This window comes from Haliaeetus leucocephalus, unplaced genomic scaffold, assembly GCF_000737465.1.
Source record: "Haliaeetus leucocephalus isolate CR32 unplaced genomic scaffold, Haliaeetus_leucocephalus-4.0 Scaffold151, whole genome shotgun sequence".
Classification (NCBI taxonomy): domain Eukaryota; kingdom Metazoa; phylum Chordata; class Aves; order Accipitriformes; family Accipitridae; genus Haliaeetus; species Haliaeetus leucocephalus.
Window position 1 is genome coordinate 12,925,347 of NW_010972587.1, and position 12,389 is coordinate 12,937,735.

The window sequence follows — 12,389 nt, forward strand, 5'->3', positions numbered from 1 at the left end:
TTCCAGGGGCACAGAATAAACTTAAACATGGAGATTATTTGAGTCAATACAAAATAAGCACAAGCACTTCCATCTGACAGATTGCATGAAAAGTTATTTTTACTTATGCTGCACACTGAGAATCAAACTATGATGCTAGTAATGCCCTAATGATGCCTTGTGAACCAGAGTTCAGCAGAGGCCACAGACATCAGACACATATAGCTTTACTTATTACAGTCACAGTTTTTCACACTATCCTAACAAGTTGTACTACTCATTTCAGCTAGAAGAGGAGCAGATAATTCTCACTGTTGAATTCCTATCAAGCCCTCTCTGGAGAAGAATTAAGGTTTCATGGACAGTCTGGAACATACCTGCCCAAAGTTCAGCCCTGAAATACATCATCGATACATGTCACTTCCTTGTTTTCAAAGTTTATCTCATGGTTTCTTGTGACCTTTCCAGAAAGAGTTTTGCTAAATGTGACAATATCAGATTGGTGTGAGAAAGCTGCAAATTGACAGATGCTGAGAAATGAGGGAGTATTCTAATATGCCCCATTAGTTCTTTTCGATATTAATCTGATCATTACTGACACTTCTAAAGGATCTGGGGGTGGGAGGACTATAAGTGAATTTTAGGGAAGTTACAAAGCTTTGAAACCAACCTCTCTGCCATTTTAGCTTTTGGCATAACTGGACCGATGCCTAAGAACTCCATGGTTGCAGTGTACAAAATGTAATTCAAAGTTACACTTTGTAACTTTGTACAAAGTAAAACTCAAACATGAAAAATGTTAAATCTCCACCATCACTGCAAATACCTCACTTTCTCTACATATACAGCGGAATATATAATGTTTTCTACCATTCCACTCTTCAAATCTTTCACGGATCTATCTTAAACGCTTACCATTTGATTTTATAAACCCCTAAACTATAAGCAAGATGAAAATCTATCTTCCACATAGGAAAAGAAATGTTGCATGTCAGTGCCCATTCCACCAAGATGTACATAATAATGTAAGAAAGTCTTACGTTTAAGTTTTCTTTCCCATTTTTCAAATCTACCAGAGTTACACCACTAGTATAGGCAAAGTGACAACAGCAACTTTGTACTCTGCTTTACCCAAATTTGCTGAGAGAACAAGGGGGAAGAAATCAGAATAAAGAACATTCTCCTCAGTGACTGTCCTGGATGCACAACGAATTTCCAACATTAATAGCATAAGCTCTGAAGAACCTTCTAATCAACACAGTATCTATTTTTGATTCCTGAATTTTGTTGGTTGTTGAAAAACAAAGGACAACAGCAATTTCCAAACTCAATATAAAGACATTTTCAATTGTTAAACCAACAGCTGTATGAGGAGAACTGGTCATTCAAAAGGTCACTGTCCTTAGTGATCCTAAGGACAATAAACCATGTGAGAGGACAGAAAGTTCTGGTCCACAGAGAAAACCCAAGGCAGCACACCCCTAAGAATTTCTATGCATACCAACAGGGTTATCATGATCACTGAAGAAGAATACAAAACAAAAACCCCCACAACCAAGCAACAAACCAACACAACCAACCACCAGGCAATAGTACTTTTCTCTGTCTCAGGTCTTTGCTTTCATAAGCCACAGATACCAAATGTAAGCCAAAGCTCAGAAGAACACAGGATTTAAAGTTGGGTCTGAATCCTGCAGCTTACTCGAGTAAGAAGTATTTCTGAAGTGGCATAACAGATATAAAGTCAAAGACACCAAAAAAGCGCATGGCGTTTTCTGAGAACATACCAACCAAAAGAAAAAGATAAATGGAAACGCAACCTTTTGTACTCTCATTTCCAAGCTGCTGCGGGTGGGAAGTATATGCTCTCCTCACAGCTTTTGCTGCTATGAAAAAGCGTACAAATTATAAAGCAAGACACACACCTGGTCATGTATTCATCTGCATGAAGATTTCATGAAAAAGAACAAAGGAAAGAAGAGAGGGCAAAAATTGTAGCTTACAAAACAATTGTTTCGGACTGCAAAAACCCAAGCAGTATGTAGTTAAGGAAACAAAACTATTTTGGCTTGCAGGGACACCTAGTGGCAAATTTCATGATTTGCATTCCTGGTGACAACTATGAACCAAACTACAGTAACATAAGAGATTTCATTACTTCACATAGAGCTCTTTCCTTGAAATTATTAACAGCAACTTGTAATATTTAACCTACTCACATTCTTACAAATAAAAAAACCTTTTTTTTTTTCTTTCCCCGAATCATAAAATAATTCCTGGCAGTGAACTGTCAGTAGTCAACATCGTTTAGGGCTACAAATACTGTAAGTATATTACTAAGAAGAATTTCTTCTGTGCTAATGGCTTACAGTACTTGCTCATAGTCAATGAGCAGACCTTAAATAATCTTCAAAATTACACAAGACTACACCCATAATTTTTGAGAAATACTTCAAAGGAACACTAGTTAAAATTTCTTCCTCTCTTGGAAATCTGTTCAAGAAGTAGAGAACCATAAAACATACTTTAAAGAAACTAAAACCAGATCATCTAAAGTTAATTCTCCACCTATATATTTGCCAAATTTTGTCATGTTACAGAACTGCAAACTTGTATCAGTTCCCCAAATTTATACTCTGAAATCTTAACATCATTTTGTGCAGGTATACATATAAAGGTATTGGTGCAGAGTCCTGAAACCTAGGAAATGCACACTCAGTAGCTAAAATGGCAATATTTATTGTAGAATACCTAGCTAAGTGAAGTAACTTAATTACGTTTGCAAGAATGACCTTTACTTTGCCTTTCTTCTCCAACTGTTTATTTTCATACAGAGAGAAACACCGCTTAAAGACCTATTTCACATCTCTCTCTTCTTTATATCTACACATCATGAAAGGGATTTTCTTCTTTTACAAGATTTTTCAGCTATATTATTTTAACTTTTTGTTTGCTACAAGCACTTAAAATGGTGAGAATACTTGCGTTTAGAGAAAAATATGAAGATATCAAGATAATTGTACTTATTTATATTACAATTTTTATTTTTATTGTATGTTGTTTACAACAACAAGGCTTCCTTCTAGCTTACCTGGCATAACCAAATTACATGATTTCAGCATGTACTGATAATTCACCTGGGTAACATAACAACTCACTCATGGCTCTGCTTTCCATATCACATCCACACTTATATTTAAACACTATTTTACACAGTTAGTTGATACAATGAATGTAATTATGCAGCTATTGATGAAAAAAATTACAGTACTTAGCCTTGTGCCATGTTTTGCTCAAGCAGTAAAATTCTCAGTAAAATCTGTTGAAAGCCAAACAGCTGTTTCACACAATGTATGGTTTAATCCATTTGCCTGTTTCTGTCAGAACTCTAGACCTCCTTATATGTTCTTTCTCTTCTTTTTTTCTAATCCAATCAGCCAAGGTCTTGTGAAACAATGAACTATTTGCCTGAAAGAATAAGTGAGACACTCAGAAGCAGCACAGCCTCATGACTCTTCAAACACTACTCCTTCTCATCCCTGCTTAAGAGTCTACAGTAAGACTAGATAATGAACTAATGAAAAAGTGGAATCCAATATAAGAGCTCACTGTCACCGGGAACGGGAGGCTCCACTCCTCCTTTCTTCATCCCCATTCCTAGATTTGTCATTCATCAGACCCTTCCATGAACTGATTTAACCTAAGAAGCCAACACACTTAAACAAGCAGAAAACACTCAACAGTTTTTCTGTGAGGTCAGTTAGTCATGCTAGCTTATGGAAAACTCCAACAGGCTACATCATCAGTGAAAGCAGGCAGCTGGTACTGGCTAGGAGAAAGGAACAAAGAGCCAAGGAAATAAGCAGGATGAGGAGCAAGGCTTTCTCCTTTCAGGAGCAGAGTTGTCAAATCATGAGCTCAGATGTTCAGGAATCACAGCCTCGGACTAGGTAACTGTCTAAAAGCTAGCTAAATGAAACAAATCCTACCTTAAATGACTATGCAACACATTAATGAGAGATCAGACTTCCCATGAACATCAAGTGAGTAAAAACCAAAACAAAATTATATATAATTTGAGAAATATGATAGCATAGCTCTCATTACTTTAACAGTCCACATTCTACTAAATCACCACCAGCAACTTGCAATAGCCAAAGTAATCACCTTAAAAAAAAAAAAAAAAAGATATCTATATCTTGGGAGGGCAGTTATCAGAGAGAGACATGAAAACCTTTCTTGTAGGAAGTTCCATAATCTGGATAGTGCTCAGATATCATTGTAGAGAATCCAGTGAAAATAAACACTTAACACTTTTGCATGCCTAGGTACAGAAATTTTGGAGAACATCTGTATGACTTCTACTTTACAGAAGACATCAATCTCACTCAAACTACTATCACTTCCTCCACAACACTGTTCAAAGTACGAATTCCAACAACAATTAAGCATACATTATTTCAGTGTCCATCCCTACACACAGCATACAGTATGGCACTTTCAGTTGCTGTCTTATTCTAGAGATATGGTTACTTATCGGGTGAAAAGCAACAAACAAGGTTATATCTTAACTCAGGATTAAAATTTTTGCTTTAGCCACTTAGACTATGTCAAATTGACAGCAGTTACTGATCAAACTGAAATTTTGTATGGGAGCTACAGCTGGTAAATCTAGCTGTACTCAAGAACAGCTAGTCTACATATGCCACGTGTTTTCCACTGTTTTTTCATGACAAGAGACCTTCAAACACACGAGAACTTCTGCTCATTAGAATCTCATTCAAAGTTTTACTTGGACATACAGATGGCTGCTTGTCACAAATAGTTCTATAGCCCACAACCAAAACTCTTCTGAAAAATCACTTCCCTTTCATATTGACTTAAAGATGTTCAGACAGGGCATAGGTCTCATGTTAGTATATGTATCCTACACCTCCTGTAGGCAGAAATATGATTATATGCACCTTACAGTATGTGGACAAAGAGCATACGAGAAGCAAAGCGAGCCGTGTAAGTCACCATGACATTTTTACAGTTAATTTTCCTATGACTTATGGACGTGGGAGCTTGGTCAGAGACGCAACACTAATACGGGTGTCACACATCCGGATGTGCAGAAAAATAATCATTATCCTCAAACTGCACATCGCTGAGGTCCACTGGTGCAAAAGAAAGCATGCAAACGTAAATATGTGAAAGCCTGGCAGCGAGCGGGCCCTTCCCACCCCTCAACTTTGCCCCCCCGGCCTTGTGCTGGGCGATTCCCAGCCCACGACCAGCCAGGAGAGGCCGCAGCAGGCTGTTAGCGCCAGACGGAACACGGGACGGGCTGCCGGCCTCTCTTCCCGGCTCTCTGCTCCGTGACTAACAGCCCAGGGGAGCAGCGAGCGGCACCGGAGCAAAGGCCGAAAGGCCTCCCACCTCGTCCGCCGCCAGGTGAGGACCCGAGCAGGAAGGACCCAGTCCACCCACCCGCCCGGCCGCCCAGCCTTCCCTCAACGGCACGCCCGGCCCCTCACAACCCCGACCCGCTCAGCCGGCAGCGCTCACCACCGGTGCGAAGAATTTAAAAATGGCGCCTCACCTCCCGCCGCCGCCGCCGCCCGCCGGGGTCCCGCGAGCCGCGGAGCATCCTGGGAACGCCACGCCCGACGAGGGAGGGCGGGGCGGGAGAAGACGGGACAGCGTTGCCGGGGAAACGGGCTCCGCCGGCTTAGCCCCGCCCCGAGCCCTCTGGCACCGCCCCCCCCTGCGCGAGCGGGCGGGGCGGTGCCCGGCGCCAACGGTCGCTCCGCCGTTCGGCTGAGGCGGCCCAAATAACCCCCCCTCTGCGTCAACGTCGTGTATTTAAAAATGCGGGGGTTTTTTGTTGTTGTTTTTAGCGTGTCTGTACGGCCGTTCTAAGGTTCCGTACCGCGTTCTGACGGGAGGTTCTGTGGAAGGAGAGAGGAGAACGGCAGGCCCGGCGGCGCGGACGGACGCCCAAGCGCGCCAAACCGTGTGGTAACGGGTAGCCGAGGGTAACGCTCCCGAGCTGAGGGGAAAAAGCAGGCGTTTCGTTTCGTACCCAGCGGGACTGAGCGGCGATTTGTCCGGCTGCTAACTCCGAGCTGAACGGTGGGGCTGATGTAGCGGTGCAGAAAGAAAAACGCGTTCCAGGCGATCCTGGGAACGGGGGCTGTTTTCTGACAGAAACCAGGTTGTAAAGGGCAGTTGAAAGAGCGTAAGCGTGACCTTCTCGTAAACTTCCTCGATTTCTCTCTGGCATCTCTGGCTGAAGCGGGAGATTGATCATCCAGATCCCCTAATGAGATTAACGGTCCTTTAATAAGGATTAAAATTGGCTTCAATTAGTATATTAGAAGGTGGGTGTTACTGATGACACACGCACGTCCCCAAGGAAAAAGAGAAAAAAAAGCCAAATGTTAAATTTGCCCGTAGTTTTATATGGCTCCGGAGATTATAAAAGCAGTTAGCTCCCCTAGAGGTGGTTGTAAGCTCAATTAATAAGAAGGTGTCCAAAACATACTGCAGTCACTTCCACAGCCTCAATGACAAGAGTTCAGTACATGCTGCACTGGAAGGCTGACCGCGCACACTGATGCTGCTGTATGGTTTTACATGTATGTTGTGCTTGTGGCCAACACCTTTGCAATGCTAGAAGTGAAATAGCAACAGTATTTGGTCTATACCAATGTATACCTACACTGAAATAAGTAACAGTACAACAGCTTAAGAGTTCACCTTCCAAAATGAATTAAAATTTAATTTTGATGCAAAACAGATTTTGATGGGAAAAAAAAGCTGTAGTTCTACATGGCTTCACAATGCAAAAAATCTTTTAAAAAACTATTATGAAGTTGCATGCCTGACTTTCGTTTTCTGTATCAAATTTCCTCATTTTTAAATTTTTTTTTTTGCTATCGGCTCTACAAATATTAATGCTAACTAAGGTCAAACAGAAGTCTTCCTCCCTTGTACAGCTTCATTAACAGGAATTGTAGCATGGCCCAGGTTCTTTCTTTGGTTCCATTAGTGTCTGTTCACATCAGGATTACACAGCTATAATCTATTGGAAAACAATTAATTTATTTGAGAAACATGACGTCAAGAATCTAGGTCACTTGGTATGAGGTCTGCAGGGGACATAGCAAAAAAATTACAAAAGCTAAAATTATTTTGGTAACTAAAATCAACAGACAGGGTTGGGTGTCTCTTGCCAGCTAATCTGTTGGATAATGGTACAGTTTTTGTGTAATCATTTCCAGTGTGGAATCTTGTTCTAAGAGGATGCCTCAAGATGGTTGGAAATCGTGTTACTTTATTTTTGCCTCCAAGTTTTTCACATTGATCACAAAAGGGTACTTGTTTCCTTCTGAGGCCCACTGAGTCAGGTGATTCTAGTTAATCACCTGATAGCTAGCATTTTTGAAGTATGAGTAGTAACGATGCTCCTCTTTGTCACAGTGACCGTCTCTCTCCATGTCTCACAGCAATGCGAGAAGCTTGCTTTAAAAATAGAGCTGCTGTAGTGACTCAGATGGGCTTGATCTGGGAATCTTGTAGAGTACAGGGAAAGAAAGAGAAAAAGCAAAAGACAAGATGGAGTTCAAGGGCGCAACGAGGAGATGGCTGAAGGAAGGAGGAGTAGAAAAGCAGGTGCGTGGGGCTTATGGACAGCAGACAGGGAAGAGCGTCAATCAAGAGATGAGCCTACAGAGTAAGAGGGAGAAACAGCTAGAAAATGAAGACTATAAATATTACATGAAAAATGAAAGAATAATTGAGAGAAGTAAATATGAAAAGAAGCCATCCTGTTGAGGAGAGAGAAGAAACATATTGGGATTTGTTTGTTTTCTCTTTGTTTATGTCAGTCTTACTCTTCTAATTAAGTCAGTACCTAAAGGAAGCAGGTATAATACCTTTATAACATGTTGGATTATTCCAACAGTGGCAAATTTGCCTTTTTGAAACGTCTCCCACAACACATGTCTTCTTATAGAAATAGAACTTTATGCAGCTTCAGATCTCAGTAGTTTATTTTACAAAAAAATAGTCTCTTTAGGGTACACTATTTAAATTCACTGTGGCGCTCAAGTAAAAGTAGATATTTCATTTAGAGACCTCAAGGTTTTTGTTTGACAGTATTAGAGGTTATTTATGTCTCTTTAAATGTCATCTTATATTAGTTCCGGGTAGATCAGCATTTCAGAGAGCAGCAAGGTTCATCCTCACACAAAGAAAGCAACATACAAAGAGCTGTAAAATATGTAGAGAAGCCCAGGGAAGTATTTCAATGCATTTTGCAGATACACTCTTTGGAGGAAGACACTGTGTAAGTATGGTTAGGAAAAAGTCTTGATGAGTTTGAAAGCTTGTTTAGAATTCCTTGCTGCCTCAGTTGAGCAAGCTGAAAATAGTTGCTAGATTAGATAGATCCTCAAGCTCCTGTAGCCCAGTGGCATATCTTTAGAGAAGGGTTTTGCTGTTATGCACACATGCTACTGGTCATACCTGTGGTTTAATCCATGCTTAGTTTATGTCACCTTGACCTGAATCCAACCTAGCAGGATAGAGGCCAAGTGGGGAATTAGTGTTGGGAGTACGAGCTCTGTTCAGCCTCTGAGTCAGCAGAGCCTGAAAGTGTGCAAATAGTTTCATTGTCTCATACAATTGTGGCAGAGATGTCTGTGACTGAGTAGTGTGCTCTTTGTGGTGGAGAGTTAAAACCATACATTGTTGTGTGTAGATTGCCTGAGAAAAATAATATTTTTGGTACTGCAAAATCAGAAGATGAAACTGCTTTTAAGTGCCATAGTGCTGTGGTAAGAGTCTTCCCCGATTAAACTCGGACAGGTTTTTACCACTGAGCTCAGTAGGGACAGAATGTAATTTTTAGCACATAGGACATCAGTAGATATAAAGCATGAATATCTGGCAGTTTATGAATCCATTACTCAGATGTGGCAAATGTGTTGTATGGGACTGCTGATCACACAGGAGTTGTGTTCTCTACTTTTCTGTTCAGCATGTTGATCCCCTTTTAACCCTGCGTCTGTGGCTATGGGGGGAAAGGATGTTTCCCAGACCTGTACCAACTTATTAAAATGGTATTCAACAGAAAAATACAGAGTGAATTCATTGGGCTACAAGGAGATCTCACATTTTAGGTATATTGTTCTGACATATTACAGCCTTCAGTCCTGACTGTGCTTTCATTTCCATTGGATTGACTCCATTCTAGCCCTGCTAACTAAAAAGAGTTTTTCCAAATTTACACATACAGATGGGTAGAACCACACACTCCTCACCAGCTGAAGGGATCACGACTACATCAAATGCAAGCTCAATTTCTAAAGTTTCTGTCAAAAGCGTGTCAATGCTTCTTTCAGCAGCTTAGCACTGGCCAGCTTCAAGCTTGTCCTAAGGCAGGGGAGTTCAGCCTCTCTGCTTTACTTCTGTCTGAATCTGGTAGGCTGCACATAAAAGGTAACATGGCATCGATCCACTAGGTAACTTCACAAAACTAATGTGTTGCCACTTAAGTCCACAGTCCAAACAGGAATTGAGGAAGATACAGCGTAGAAATTTCTCCTTTCAATTACATCAACTCTGCGCTAGTTGCCATGGCAGGCAGAACCTGGCATTTGATTGCTGCGCTCTCCCACAGTAGCACAAGCAGAGCGATGGCACACATGTATTCAGGAAGCATTTATCACCAAGTTTAAACTGCACTGCTAGCGGTATCTGAACTAGCTAATTCAAAGCAGTTTTTGGTGTTGCAAAATGAGTTGCAGTGCAGTAGCAGATGAAGTCTTGGGTACCTTCAGGTGGTTTCTGGCACATTCGTACAGCTTTGGCTCTCAGAGGTATGAGGCGCACCAACACGAAGTATTTTCAGTGTACACTACTGGTAAGGGTTATTTGTCTCATCCAAAGATTGCTAACACTGTACAGTGACCACTACTTGGCTATGAGTGACGCTTCTCTTTCTGTGCTAAGTTAAACAGCACTGTTGTATTTTCCTCTCTGCCTTTCTATTTTTGGGTGCTAAAACAGTTACCAGGGTGTGTTACGCACTCTTCAAACCAGAGTTATGAACAACTGAGAGAACTGATGAGTGAGATGCCTTTTTTTACACTGGTTTGCCAGTGTGTTAGCAGGGGTTATTCAGCCCAGGCCAGAAGTGGGCAAAAGTTATCAGTGGCTGTGGGGGAACCTGCTGTTTGTGAATGGCTTAATATAAACAGAGTTCCAGGCACCCATGTGAAACTCAGCATGACAAGACCTTGGACTGTCTGCAGGTGACATGGGAGCTGCTGTAGGCCATTTCCTCGAAGAGGACGAAATAGGAAGTATGGCATGACTGCAAAGCAACACGCTGTTCTTGGTATAAAAATAATATCGTTCCCAATGGCTGCTGGTGCCAGCTGACAAGACCTCTGCTTTGTGAAAAATAAATGCAAATGTTTTGCTTTATGTCAGCTATGTTAACTATTAGGCATGTCACTATCGCATTTTTGGCACATGTGACTAAGATTTATGACAATAATGTAAAAATTCAGCTTAGGTTTCTAATTCGGTTTTCCCAAAAGATACTCCAAAGCAAGTCCAACTGCTTGGCGCAATAGCACCGTGTTTGCATAGCATGTTCACACAAGCTCTAGAGAGGAGCAATGACGATACCTCATTTGATGCTTGCAGTTTTGCCATGTCATAGCTGTAAATAAAACTCAAATTACCGGTTTCGGTCAAAACTGCAGCAGAGCAGAATGCTCAGTTTCATCAGTATTTTAAAGCTGGGGCTTACGCTCAATTGAATGACTTTGTCACTGTCAATTGAGTAACTTAGTACAGACAAAGAAAAACTGATAGTGGTTTGAGTGATCAGACAGTAAGTTTAAGAAACAATGTTCATCATCAAATAAATGTAAATATTTTTATTTTAAAAAATGTTAATGGCACCTTAGAGGCAGTCATGACTACACAACAAAATATACAAAAATTACATTTTTGTAGTTGCATCTTTCCACAGTGCTGCACAAAATGAAAATGGTATGAGAAACATTGTAGATCACATACTGAGACAATTAACTTTAGTCAATAAAACCAGACAATTTTTGGTACACCTCGATACTACCAGACCCAGGTTCTCTGGGTAAAAAGGAAAGGTGGCTTTGTGCAAAACTTTCCAACAACAGTACAACTTAATATGCTAAACATACAGCAAATCAACCGTACAAGATAGTTTGACTAGTCCTCATGCAGTCTTTATATACAGCATCATCTCAGTTTGCTCGGTTTGCTTTTTCAGGGAAAATAAGCAATTCCATTAACTAAAGTTTTCTTAGTCTTTCACTGTTGTAATGTAAAAAAAAATTCTTTCTGCTGGATTCTACTCAGCATCAGAGAGACCTTTCAAATTTTATCTGAAAACAAGCCTTTTATAATCTCTTGCATTTTAAAAGGGAGAAATGTAATTAATTAAAGGCCACATTCTGGCACGATGGTAAATGAAAAAAAGCAGATAAATATTTGCTTGATTAAAAAAGAAGAGAATAAACTTGCCTGATTGCTATTCCTAGATGGACTTTCAGAAGTGATTAAATTCTGTTATCCAAATTAAAGTGTTTAATTACATTAATCTGTGTTTACCTTCTATTGTACCATTGAATCCAGAATTAAGATGTCTGTATCACATTGGAAAGGGGCTTGGTTTCCAAAATTGGTTTCCATACCACCTAAATGAACAACAAGCTTCTGTGAGTTGGGGTTGTTTTTTTTCCCAAAATAATTTCTTGTTCATCAATTTTAATTCCAGAAAGCACTACCTGTGGTTATGCAGTTGACTTTGTTATCTGACTTTTTAGGACAGAGTTAATTTTCTTTCTAGTAGCTGGTATAGTGTTGTGTTTTGGATTCAGTATGAGAAGAACGTTGATAACACACTGATGTGTTCAGTTTTGGCTGAGCAGTGTTTAGACCAAGTCAAGGATTTTTCAGCTTCTCATGCCCAGCCAGCAAGAAGGCAAGAAGTTGGGAGGGGACACAGCCAGGACAGCTGACCCAAAGTGGCATTCCATACCATGTGATGTCATGCCCAGTATAGAAACTGGGGGGAGTTGGCCGAGGAGGGGGGATCACTGCTCAGGAACTGGGCATCGATCAGTGAGTGGTGAGCAATTGCATTGTGCATCACTTGTTTTGTATATTCCAATCCTTTTATTATTATCATTATTATTTTCTTCCTCTCTGTTCTATTAAACTGTTCTTATCTCAACCCACAAGTTTAACTTTTTTCCCTGATTCTCTCCCCCATCCCACTGGGTGGGGGGAAGCGAGTGAGCGGCTGTGTGGTGCTCAGCTGCTGGCTGGGGTTAAACCGTGACACAAACACAAGCCTGAACTGA